Below are 13,029 nucleotides of genomic sequence, written 5' to 3'. Positions count from 1 at the left end.
CACTTTTCCCTTTGTATTCCCGTCAAGTTTTCCTCTCCGTGTAAACGAGGCATTAATACTTGATTTTTACGAATAGACGACACAAACCGTTAACGCTTGCAAGAATTTTAATTTTTTTCATAATTTTGCAACTCTTAGACTTAATTTCATAATTTAATAATTAAGATCTTTCAAACTTCAAGTATCATACAAAACTTTTTTCTTTTAGGCATCTAAGACTTTTACTTTTCATGTTTTGACAAAATAGTACCTTCTTTGTCATGTTGTTTGTTCAATTAAGCTTTATTATTTATTTATTATTTTTCCTCGTTTTTCGTTTGTTAGTTTTCATATTTTTCCAGTCTTTTCACTTGATTTTGATTTTTTTTTCAATTTTGTTTGATTAACTTTTTTTTTTAATTTTGTTTACTTACTATTTGTTGTTTTTAATTTTTATTCACTTAATTTTCTTTCAATTTTTCTATTCAAGATCTAAGCGTACTCTTTGGCTGGGTAAATTTTGGTATTCTCCTTTTCGTTCATATAATTACAATTTTGTAATTTATGTTTGCCTTATTTTTTCTTACTTAATTCAAATTTCTTAAATTTTTATTTACTTACCTTTAATTAGTCAGTTTTCTTAAGCTTTTGTTTCTTTTCTTTCATGTTTGTTTCCTTAGGTTTATTCTTTTAAGTTTTGTGCTCATAACATTTCTTGAATTTTTTCCTTACGTTTCAAAAAGGACTGTTTTGTGGGGTACAATTTTCATCATTTTCATTTTTTGTCTACCTAATTTTCATTCCGTCTTTGTTCTTTACTTGGTTTTTCACTTTTTCATTTTTGTTCACTCAAGTTTAAAGATAGATTCAGTTTGGCTTATTTTAAGCTGAAGTAAGACAGCTTGAGTTAAATTTATATGGTTCAGGTAAGTTAGGCTGGTTAAACTAGGCTTATATTAGGTTCACAGAGGCTGGTTAAAATAAGTATAAATGAGCCTAAGATGCGTTAATTTAGTTTTAAGTCAAGTTAATTTAGGTTAAGCTGACACATCAAGTTAGCCTTAAATAACTCAATTTAAGGCTAACCTTATAAATGTCAAATCTTGAAAAGAGTCGAGATTCTTGAAAGTATAAACGGTTTGATTTGTCAATATATAAAATTGAAAAGCTGGTAAAAGCGTGAAAATTGTTGAGATTCTTAATAATCTGAAGGCTTTAATCGTCAAATTGTGAATACTAAGTCTTACAGTTACGGAATTTTGAAAAAAGCAAAGAATCTTGAAAATATGAATGCTTTAGCTGTCAAAACAAAACATTTCGAATGAAAGATGAGATTGCTAAAAGTTTGAGTTTATTATTTCGTCAAATGTGAATACTGAAATTGCTATAAGGGCTTTCAAATTACTAGATAAAATTCTAAGAACTATGGACTTTGAAATAAAACTAAGATTCTTGAAAGTGAGAAGGCTTTGTTCTTTTAAAATTAATTTTAAAAAAATCCAGAAAAGAAGTTGAAGGATTACCATGACCCCACTTTGGTCCTCCAGTCATTCAAATTGAAAACAATTGCATTATTACTCTTCAAACAAGGTATAGCATACTTAGCGTTCTAACATAAAGTAGGAAGTAGAAGGAGAAGGGTGAGCGAGGAAATACTAGCTCACTTGACTATTTTATCATACAAGCTAAAAATTTCCGTACAATTTTGTTCCAAAAAGTACAACCTTTTCCCGGCGAATCTAAGATAAAAGGGATTGGAAATTGTGGGGGGGGGCTACGAATCAACTTCTGTCTTTAGGTTATTATAGCAAAACAAATTGCAACAATTTTTTTATTTTGTTTATATATTTTTGTGTTGATATTTTTTTCTCCCCTGTTCTTTCCTGCCCATGGAGCCTTATGGGAGAGATTTTCTTGAAGTATTTTTTGTTTATGAAATTTATTGTTAAATAAAGAAAGAAAAGGAAGAACTCAGCTCTTGTTTTATCACAGTCATTATCCAAAAAATATAAAGTCATTAAACTTAAAGTTATCAATATAAAGTTACAGACTGTTAAAACCAAAACCACCCCAAAACAAGTTTTATTTTGAAGATACTAGTTTTTTATTCTGTCCATTCTTACACATCTTGTTGTACAATTGTTGTTTACAACAATAATCTGATGTGAATAGTCTGATGTGAATAGTAGGCTTTGTTTCTTTTTTCTACTTTAGAATTCATTTGATTAGACTTATTAGAGACTAGGGTTTCAAATCTAAACAGACCTAGAGTATATTGGTTGAGTAAATGAAAGGAGTCCTATGCTAAGAAGATATCTTCTTTGAGGAAAACGAAGGGGGTATTTGTAAACCGATGGCTGTGTCCCTAAGCGTGGAATTTCGGGTCAATAAGTGTGGCGCTTACATGCCACTGAAAGTACACTTTTCAAGCCCACACTGGTTGTAATATCAGTGCGGGAAGAAATTGGAGAAACCCTGAGGCCGCTCGATTGCGTTACTATACTCCGACAACACTGCCATTGGTGGCACTGGTGGTGTTAGAGATCTCATATTGTGGCAGTGGAAGAGACTTTCCTCACTAATACTGTACGTTAAAGGATAAGTGAAATCCAGGGTTTCTAGTCCTAGGCGAGAATAATGCATATCTTTGCAAAACACAAAATCATATTTATCAATACAGCTAGACGTCCACACCACATAAAAACCACAGGGTTTAAACTTATGTCTCTTTCTCATGATACAATGTTATTTGCGGTGTACGCGAAAAAGAGGACAAAACTTAATTGTTGCATTCACAAAGCAGAACTACCAACAAAAAAAACGAAAAACAGAATTACACTTTTAGTCTTGAAAGCGTAATAGATTTCTACATAATACTGTTATAAATTTCAAGGTGAGTTGTGAAATTAGATCTGGTAAAATTTTAACGAAGAGCCAGGAAATCTTTAAAGGCCTTTACATTTTCTTAGAGAATAAAAGAAACTTCTTATTAAAGTTAATGACACAATAAAATTCTATAGTATATGGCTTTTTATCGCCTATAAAAAAAAAATTGGATAATGACTCGTATGCTTTTTCTATTTATTTGTAAAATTAAAATCTGCTGTTTATGACAATAGCAACCTTTTTTTTTTAAGATACCACACTTGTGATTCTTGCACCATGCGAATACTGACATCATCATGTTTAATCATATTTTCTTTTTATTTCGTAAGTAATTTGTTTCAGACCGGCAATAGTAGTGTACAATTGATCCGTCAATTCAATCAAGGAACAGTAAATCCTAAGCCTGATGATATTATCATAGAGGAGCAAGATAATGGTATGTAACATAAGTACAAAAGCACATAGCCTGCACATAACAAAGGGTAACAGATGATTTATCCAGTGTAGGGGGTTGATTTACATAGGATATTTACAGATGACATTGCAGGCTTTCTACAAAGCCTTTTCAAAGATGCTTTGTATCGATACCACGGAGAACTATTTTGCCCTTTATTTTTAATTTGCCCATATATAACTATTGCCAACAAAGCCCAGTTTGGGTCATAGGGACACAATCATTGTCGCCTACAAGGTGTAATTTTTCCCAATTTTGCTACAATCAAAATTATAACAGTTGTTTTATGTCTTCGGCTTTTCCCACTAAAATTAGATCATATGATGCCTCAAATCAGAATGCAAGAAAAACACGTAAAACCTTATTTCAACCTTAATCTAGGTTCCCTCTGAAAAAGTCCCCATTATTTTTTCCTCAGAGGTACTTTATATGGAAGGAATGGTCACATAACGTTTGGAGATGGCTCATTCAATTCCAAATCAGAAATTCTCATATCCTTCATAAGATTTAAAAGGGTTTGAAGGGCAACTAGCCCCCAAAGATTTTTTCCTAAAATGTATCCGATTAAACTTTTTAGATTGCCGTTTGTTTAAACTAGTCCAAAGGCCAAATAACCATTACTCTCGGGTTAACAAAACCACCGCAGGCGGTGGGGCCAAGGCTATAAGCTATACAAATCAATAGATCTATTTCCCCTTTTTAAGATTGAAAAGTAATAAGAGGGCAATGTCCTCCCCCTAAGTCCTCCCCCAAATGTATATGATCAAAATTTTGAGACAGCTACATCGTTCAAAATAGTCCAGAGTTAAAAAATTATGGTTCCAGGTTTGAAATTCCCGGAGCCCCTGGGGCAATTGATGCAAGTTGTCTAATTTTAACAAGAAAAGTTATTATGAAAGGGGTGATTTTATAAACTTCAGAGGGGGCTTAGTCAAATGAAAACCAAAAGTTCTAGTGTCCTTATTAGGAGCAAAAATGATCGGAAGGCAACCAGCCATTTCCATGCCCTTTTCCCCCAAATGTATCAGATCAGAATTTTTGAGATAGTCGTTTTTGTTCAAAATAATCCGAAGGCCAAATAACTATACCTCAAGAGTTAACAACCTCAGCATTCAGGACACGGACTATAAGTTTAGTAAGTGGCTCATTGTTAACAAACAAGTATTTAATTGGAAACGAGGGAATGTTTGATCCTGGGTACCAAAAAGGGCATAGAGCATTATAGTGAGTCTTTAAGGAAATGTTCGATGGGATACCAAATACAATTAAAACAGATTATGGGCTTCTTGGTTATTGAAAAGGAATATCGGAAATATCTAAAGAAAGACTGAGGACATATAAGTTGAAGCTTCCATGGTATGGTGAAGAGACGTTGAAGAGAAATTTGCGGGTAACCATCCCCTCCTTGCCTTTTTAGGTGCCCCCTCTGTTTAACACTGGCTTTAAATTAACACTGGCTTCTGCTTTAAATTAGGCAATTTACCCATTGTTTATATGCAGGATTTATCATTAGGAAATGGTCATCAATTCGATTTTGAGTGTATCCAAAAAGGCTAAGGGCATTAAGCTGAAACATTAAGTAGAATACTGAAGGGGTACGTTGTACTGAATCCAAAGGCAATATGTGCATCCAGTTTATCAAAAACGAGGATAACACACCCCCCACAGCCTCGGAGAGGAATTTTCAAAACAATAAAATGCACTATGCGCATGCTAGTTGTCAGAAGAAAATTTCACCAATATCTTACGAACGGGTAAGTGTATTGAGTTGAAAATTCCAGGGGGTTCTAACATGGGTGTAGAATAGCTATCAGAGGGCATCCAGACCCCCGTTTCTTGGTAGATCCTCCCTTCTTAATTACTGATAAAAATCTTGAAAAAGAAACTTAGTTCAAAACCGTCAAAAGTTCTATTACAAATGCCTCAGGACGCAATTCCTATACCCCTCAGGTTAGGATTATAATTTATGCAATTTGTCCTTTTTACATGCAGGATTTATCATTGGGAAAAGGGAAATGTTTGATTCTAGTTTTGATGGAAAAGGCTAATGATATAAGGATGATACTTTGAGAATATTAATGAGTATGTTAAACTAAATCAAAAGATACTATGTGTATCCGGTTTTATCAAAATGATGTATCTTTAATATCCCAAGATTTGCTGAGGACTGAAGTTCAATCTTTCGTGGCACGTTGAGGGGGGTATTTAAAAGAGGTCGGAGGGCAGCCAATCCCTCTCCCTTTCCTTTTTAGCTGCTCTCCCTTCAAAGATATCCGATCAATTTTAGAGTAGTCATCTTGTTCAAAATAGTCTAAAAGTAAAATAACTATGCCTCCAGGAGGACGTAGCACCCAAAGCTCCTTGGGCAAGTGTTGTAAGTTATATAAGTTACCCATTACGTATAAAATAGGCTGGTTACTGGGGAAAGAAGACATGTTTGATGATGAGTCTCCAAAAAGATTAAGGGTATTAAAGTAAAACTCTTAGAAAAAATTCAGAGGGATGTCAAATAAAATCAAAACACGCTATATATAGGACAGTTGTCAAAAGGGCACCACAGCAATATTTGAGGAACGAAAAAGTGTATTGCGTTGAAATTTTAAAGGCATGTTGAGAGGACTGTTAAAAAAACACGAATGAGGGCAACCACCCCTCCCTACTGCCTTTTTTTATGTTCTCCTTGGAACTGATAGAGATTTTAAAAAGCAATTTTATTCAAAATAGTCAAAGCATTTAATAGCTATGACCCTGGAGATACCATACCTCCACAGCCCTTGGGGCATGGAATATAAACTATTGTTGAGCTAAATAAAAGAAACTATTTGCATCCGAAAAATCGAAAGTGCTTAGGAATATAAAAATCTTAGGAATGGGTAAGGGCATTAACTGGAAACTTTTAGAACCACTACTACTACTACTACTAATTTTCTGGTAGCAAATGTGACCGGTTGGGAATGAAACACTGACTACCTCCAATTGTAAGAATTACAACTGTGACTGCGACTGCTTACAATTGCTACTACATCCACTTGTGACCACTTTCAGGGAATATTAAATTAGTACGGCCATGGGCACTTATTACAGAGCAGTAAGCACTTTAAATCTCGACCTGGTTGCTTTTTTTCAACTTCTTCGAGATGCAGGTGCTTTTCAAACAGTTCGTGGTAACGAAATGTAATAAGGAGCAACCCGGCTCAATAGTAACCAAAATTCTAAAAAATGGAATTTTGATACGAATAGCTACATCAAAAGAATCTCTTTTTAATGCTGATTTTAAATATATAAGTTTCATCAAGTTTAGTCTTACCCATCGAAAGTTACGAGCCTGAGAAAATTTGCGTTATTTTAGAAAATAGGGGGAAACACCCCCTAAAAAACATAGAATCTTAACGAAAATCACACCATCATATTCAGCGTATCAGAGAACCCTACTGTAAAAGTTTCAAGTTCCTATCTACAAAAATGTGGAATTTTGCATTTTTTGCCAGAAGGCAGATCACGGATGCGTGTTTATTTGTTTGTTTTTTTTTCAGTGGTGATCGTATCGACCCAGTTGTCCTAGAATGTTGCAAGACGGCTCATTCTAACGGAAATGAAATGTTCTAGTGCCCTTTTTAAGTGACCAAAAAAATTGGAGGGCACCTAGGCCCCCTCCCACGCTAATTATTTTCCCAAGGTCAACGGATCAAAATTCTGAGATAGCCATTTTATTCAGCGTAGTCGAAAAACCTTATAACTGTGTCTTTGGTGACGACTTACTCCCCTACAGTCCCCGTGGGAGGGGCAACAAGTTACAAACTTTGACCAGTGCTGACATATAATAATGGTTATTGGGAAGTGTACAGGCGTTTTCAGGAGGATTTTTTTGGTTGGGGCGAGGGGCTGAGAAGAGGAGGATATGCTGGGGGAACTTTCCATCGAGAATTTGTCATGGGAGAAGAAAATGTCCATGACGGGAGCGCAGGATTTACTAGCATTACTTAAAACAAACAATAAAAAAATTTTTCAGCTGGAAGTAAGCAGCAGTATTAAAACTTAAAACGAACAGAAATTATTACCCATGTGAGGGGCTCACCTCCTCCTAATACCTCGCTCTTTACGCTAAAGTATTTTTAGTTATTTCAACTATTTATTCTGCGGCTTTTGTGATTCAGGGGTCATTCTTAATGAATTGGGACAAAATTTAAGCTTTAATGTAAAGAGCGAGGTACTGACGAGGGGGCGAACCCCCTCATATATGTAATAAAAACATAAGAATACAAAACTTCTTTGCGTAAGCTAATTTATAAGTTACGTATATCTTTTACTTATAAAAAGATTCGTAAAAAATTAAAAGTTCTAGTTGCCTTTTTAATTAACCAAAAATCGGAGGGCAACTAGGCTTCCTCCCCCGCTCTTTTTTTCTCAAAATCATTCGATCAAAATTATGAGAAAGCCATTTAGCCAAAAAAAAAATACAAATTTCGTTTTAATTATTCCTCTGCGGAGAGCCAAAATCAAAACATGCATTGATTCAAAAACGTTCAGAAATTAAATAAAAAAAAACAAGTTTTTTAAATGAAAGTAAGGAGCGACATTAAAACTTAAAACGAACAGAAATTATTCCGTATATGAAAGGGGCTTTTCCTTCTCAACACCCCGCTCTTTACGCTAAAGTTTTTTTACTGTTTTTAAATGTAGAGTTAAGAGAAAGAGTCAAAATTTAGCGTATTGAGCGGGGCGTTGAGAAGGAAAAGCCCCTTTCATATACGGAGTAATTTCTGTTCGTTTTAAGTTTTAATGTCGCTCCTTACTTTCATTTAAAAACTTGTTTTTTTATTTAATTGCATAATAAGGCTTGTTTACTTATCCACATTTTTCTTTGCTTATTTCGTAATAGGGCAAATTCGAAATGAAAACTAGAGTGCCTAACGTAGCTGTATAAGTTACAAGGTATTGTCCATTCTGGCTATCCCCAGAATGGGACGAGATGTTTGCTCTATGTGTAATATCAAGAAAATTCAAGTTGGAAGGACCGCTATGCTTTACAGTATAAGTGCATATAATGCATATACAAAGATTTCAAGACGGATTAAATGCATTAGTGAAATTTATTGAGGTCAATGATCTGAGTCAATATATAAAAAGGAGTAAGTTTGTTACTAGCGAGAAAACATCTTCATTCTTTGTTAGTCTACAATCGGTAGTGAGAGTGTCAAGATTAAATATGCTTGGTTTTAAGGAACAAAAAGTCATACGGAATCTAGTGATCTTATGAAAATGTTTGATTCTAGATGATGATTTTCAAGATTTATCTATTAAAAGAAGAAAAGAACACTTAAAGATATAATGAAAAATAATTCTCTGGCTTTGGAGTCCTTGGACTTTTGTATGAAACTTTTACATCATGGTCCAGATCCATTTACTCAATTTATTGACATGTTGATTGAAACAAAACAAAATGATACTGTGGATTTCCTTTTGAGCACTAGCTATAAATTCTTTTAAGACAGCCACTTTGCAAAGAAACAACAAATGAGTCGACATTTTCAAAAATTCTGTCAAAACAAGTTTAATTGATTTGATATAAGATATCACTTGATTACACCTCCTCCTAGAAGACATTCATTTTGTTGATCGTGAGTCACTTTCTTTTTGGAAGTTAGACAGTCAAAATTTAAAAAAATTTACACATGTCCCTTATATTTTATATATGTTTGTGTACCATTTTGGGTGTGTAGGTAGCTGGCCAATCTGTGGTTATTGTACTATTGTTAATGAGTACAATGAAAAGTGTAGATTATATGATCAATGTAAATCGCACAGAGGATATGCAGTGCAAATTAAAGACTGTTATTCCTGTCTTGAAGATATTTGTGACTCTCAAACTAGGGGTTACCTATGTTCCATTTGTTACTATGATAAGTGTTACGATCGGGAAAATACTTAATCTGCCATGATTGCAAGAAACCTCAAACGTGATTTCAGATTGTTTTTGAAGAGACTGATATCGTCGTGGTTTCAAATTGTCTTGGGAGAAAGAACCTTATATATGCTTCAATTGCTAGAATAGAAAAAGATTTCAGTTTTTAAAGCATCGCTGTGAATATACTGGCTACTATGATTATAAACCCACCGATTTTTATTTAGGTGTTATAGAAAGTGATTCTTTATGAGAATATTGTATGTGACACTGCTTCAAATAAGTATATTGAAATACATGAATTTTATATTATATATTAGTATATTAGTATTATATATTAGTTACATATTAGTATAATTGACTTTACAAAGAGACATAATAAAAATAAAGTTATATTATATTGTAGAAAATTTGACCCTGACTGTGCATCCAAAGATAAGTACAAGTTGAATCCTGACGAGCTGCCACCGCTTATTATTCCCGATGATTAACAATACGTAGAATAAGAAATGTAAATGACGCAGACTTTTATTGTACATAAAAGTTTTATTGATAAAAAAAATTCACAAACATTTTTAAAGCATTTCACTCTTGGGGCACTGAAACGGACAATGACACTAGCAATATACAATATACTTAGAGATGTGAAAACTAAAGATTTAAACTTGGTTGGGAAAACAAATCATGAAATTTTTAATATACCTCAATGGATGGCTCCCCAATGTTAAGATTGATATAAAGCTACAACTTGCTCCCTCCAATGATATTCTATGAAAAGTAGTTGCCGTTCCACCTGATCCAACAGCCTGTCACCTCGGTAGTACTTCATGCGCAGAAACAACAGGTTATCAGCTCTGTTGCTTTGTCAATTGAGAAATTAAGAGCTAGTGAAAACAATATCAAACTCCTTGTTCTACATATAATCATGAATCGACGACATATTATTACGGGTACGCGTACCTACTCCAATGTGTCTTTTATCAACGGTGAAATTCCTTCAAAACTCGCTTTGGGTTTTGTGTAAATTGCTATTGCAAGTGGATCAGGGACAAATTTTACGCATAAATTTGAAATGTTTGGAATTTCATCTTTCGAATGTAAAGTGAATAGAATTCCCCTCTACAATTTAGCGTTTGAAGAATCATACTGGATCCTATTTGAATTGAATATGCAATCTCTAGATCCTGATTCACAGCTATTTGAAAATACTCAGTATCATGAACACAAATCAAATAATCAACGTATTCAATATGGATTCCTAAATGTCCAATTACAAATCTTATTGCATACCATCGATTTCCATGACCATGTTCAAAGTGTTGACAATTCCCTTTTCATTTAATCTTTAAAACAGCGAAGAATATTGAATTTTTCAATCCTCTTGCCTTATTGTATGCATTCTAGATGCCTCATATCAAAAATTTTCTTTAATAGAGCGGAAAATCTATTATTCAAAGTCGGATGCGAATACATAATTTATCAACCAAAAGCTGTGGTTTTCATACACTATTAAATTTATAACTATTATTATAACTAGTAGTGCGCTAAGAGTGAAATGCTTTTAAAATCTCTGTGAATTTGTTGATTATTAAAACTTGTGTGTACAATAAAAAGTTTTTGTCCTTTAGATTTTTTCTTCCACGTGTAGGTAACCATCACTAATGATAAGTGGCAGCAGCTCGTAAGGATTCAACTTGTGCTCATCTTGGCATGGGAAGTCAGGGTCATATTTTCGACAAATTAATATAACTTCATTTTTCTTATATCTCTTCGTAAAGTGAATATGACTAGTTCGATTTATATTATAAAATTCATGTGTTTCAATTTGCCTATTTAAAGCAATGTCACATACAATATTCTCACATAAATATTCACCTCTTGTAACAACCGAATAAAAATCACTATGTTTTTAATCATAGTAGCCAGAATCTTCTCAGTGAATTCGTAAAAACCAGATTTTCTTATTATTCCAGCATTTGAAAGGTAGGTCAGGTTCTTCCTTCCAAAACAATTTAAAACCGTGACGATACCAGTCTCTTAAAAATAAACTTAAATCGGGCTTAGGATTTTTCGCAATAATGCCAGAATAAGTGTTTTCCTGTTAATACTATTTATCACAGTGACAATTAGTACATAGGAAACCCCTAGTTTGAGAGTCACAATATCTTCAAGATAGGAATTAAGGTTTTTAATTTGAATTCCGTATCCTCTATGCAATGGAGTGCAGCATGGAGTGTTTTATGTGCACTTGTCAGTGTACTCATCGACAATGGTACAATTTTCATAGGTTGACCAGCTGCCAAACGCATACAAACATAATGGAAATGTGTAAAACAGTTTTTCAATGTTCACTGTCTCACTTCCATAAGGAAACTGACTCATAATCAATAAAATGAATTTCATCTAGGAAGAAGTGCAACCAAGTGACCCCACATATCAAAACAATTAACATTGTTTAAACAGGATTTTTTTATTGTCGACTTATTTGTAGTTACTTTGCCAAATGGCCGTCTTAAACGACTTTCAAGGTATTGCTCAAAAGTAAATCTACAATGTCGTTATGTTTTGTTTCAATTAATATGTCAATAAATTGAATGACTGCATAAGGAAAACGACGTAATAGCTCCATACAATAGTTCAAAGTCGGATAATCATTTTTCATTATATTATTAAGCATTCTTTGAGAAAATATTCCCTCTGAAGAGATAATTCTTGAAAACCATCACCTAGAATCAAACGTTTTTCCAAAGTCACTAGATTCCGTATGTATCTCTAAACCAAGCATTTTTAATCTTGACACTCTGACTACCGATTATAGACAAACAAAGGATGAAGATTCTTTCTCGCTAGTTGATTCAGATCGTTATCTTCAATATATTTCACTAATATATTTGATCCGTCTTTTAATCTTTCTGTATGCATTATATCCACTTTTGCTACAAAAAATAACTGTTCTTCCGACTTGAATTTGCTGCATGTTACTACTTATCGTTGAAACATCTCGTCCTATTCTAGGGTTAGCCGACAACCCTTTCTAATTTCTGTTGCTACGGTATGTAATCTATGTTTCATTTCACCATTACTATTATCTTCAACAGCCAATAGACTAAAAGTATCCATTACTAAGGAATTTGCCTAAAATAATATTCTCAATGTTGACACACGGAACCCTTTTTGATACTAAGGTGAGTGAACTCTAAGATCTAACCTGTCGGGTGTGATTGACCTTCAAAATAAGTTTTCTGGTGGAACAAAAACAAGTCACGAAATATAACATCATCTTCACCTATAAATATTGGACCATGGTCAATTTTTTTCACTACCGGACTTCATACGCTTAACTAACGGACTCTTTTATAAAGAAATATTCCCTATTATGTAAGAAGTATCAAGCATCTTCAAGAAGTTTTTAAATAGAAGTGTCCAGATCGGGATTCGAAGGGAGTACTGGCCCATTAAAGTGCCTTTGACCATACTACTTGTTAAAGAGGATGTTGAACTTCCAAATTTTACAGCTGATAAACATCCCTCTTATGTTTTGAAAATGAATGGAACTTTGATGTTGGAAAAAAATAGATATTGAAATGGGAGATGTCGAAAAAATTAAAATCAGAAACTAAAACCAGATACAAAATGAAATTGACCAAAAAGTAATGAGCCACTTTAAACTTAAGGTGGGCAGAAATAAATCAATATAATAATCAAACAGTTTGTGGCAATGAAATGTAAATTAATGAGTGACGTGCCTCAAAAGTAACCGAAACTCTAAAAAACGGAATTTCGATATCAATAGACATTTATAAAGCAT

The 13,029-nt window shown here is 33.6% G+C and overlaps 1 protein-coding gene across 1 annotated transcript in view; it reads left to right on the top strand.

The window, feature by feature from the left end:
* LOC136032413 (uncharacterized) overlaps positions 1-13,029 on the top strand; it is a 33,495-nt gene that overhangs the window by 434 nt on the left and 20,032 nt on the right. The window lies entirely within an intron of this gene.

Source organism: Artemia franciscana, chromosome 10, assembly GCF_032884065.1.
Source record: "Artemia franciscana chromosome 10, ASM3288406v1, whole genome shotgun sequence".
NCBI classification, from domain to species: Eukaryota; Metazoa; Arthropoda; class Branchiopoda; order Anostraca; family Artemiidae; genus Artemia; species Artemia franciscana.
This window is presented reverse-complemented; position numbering and strand designations above follow the sequence as displayed.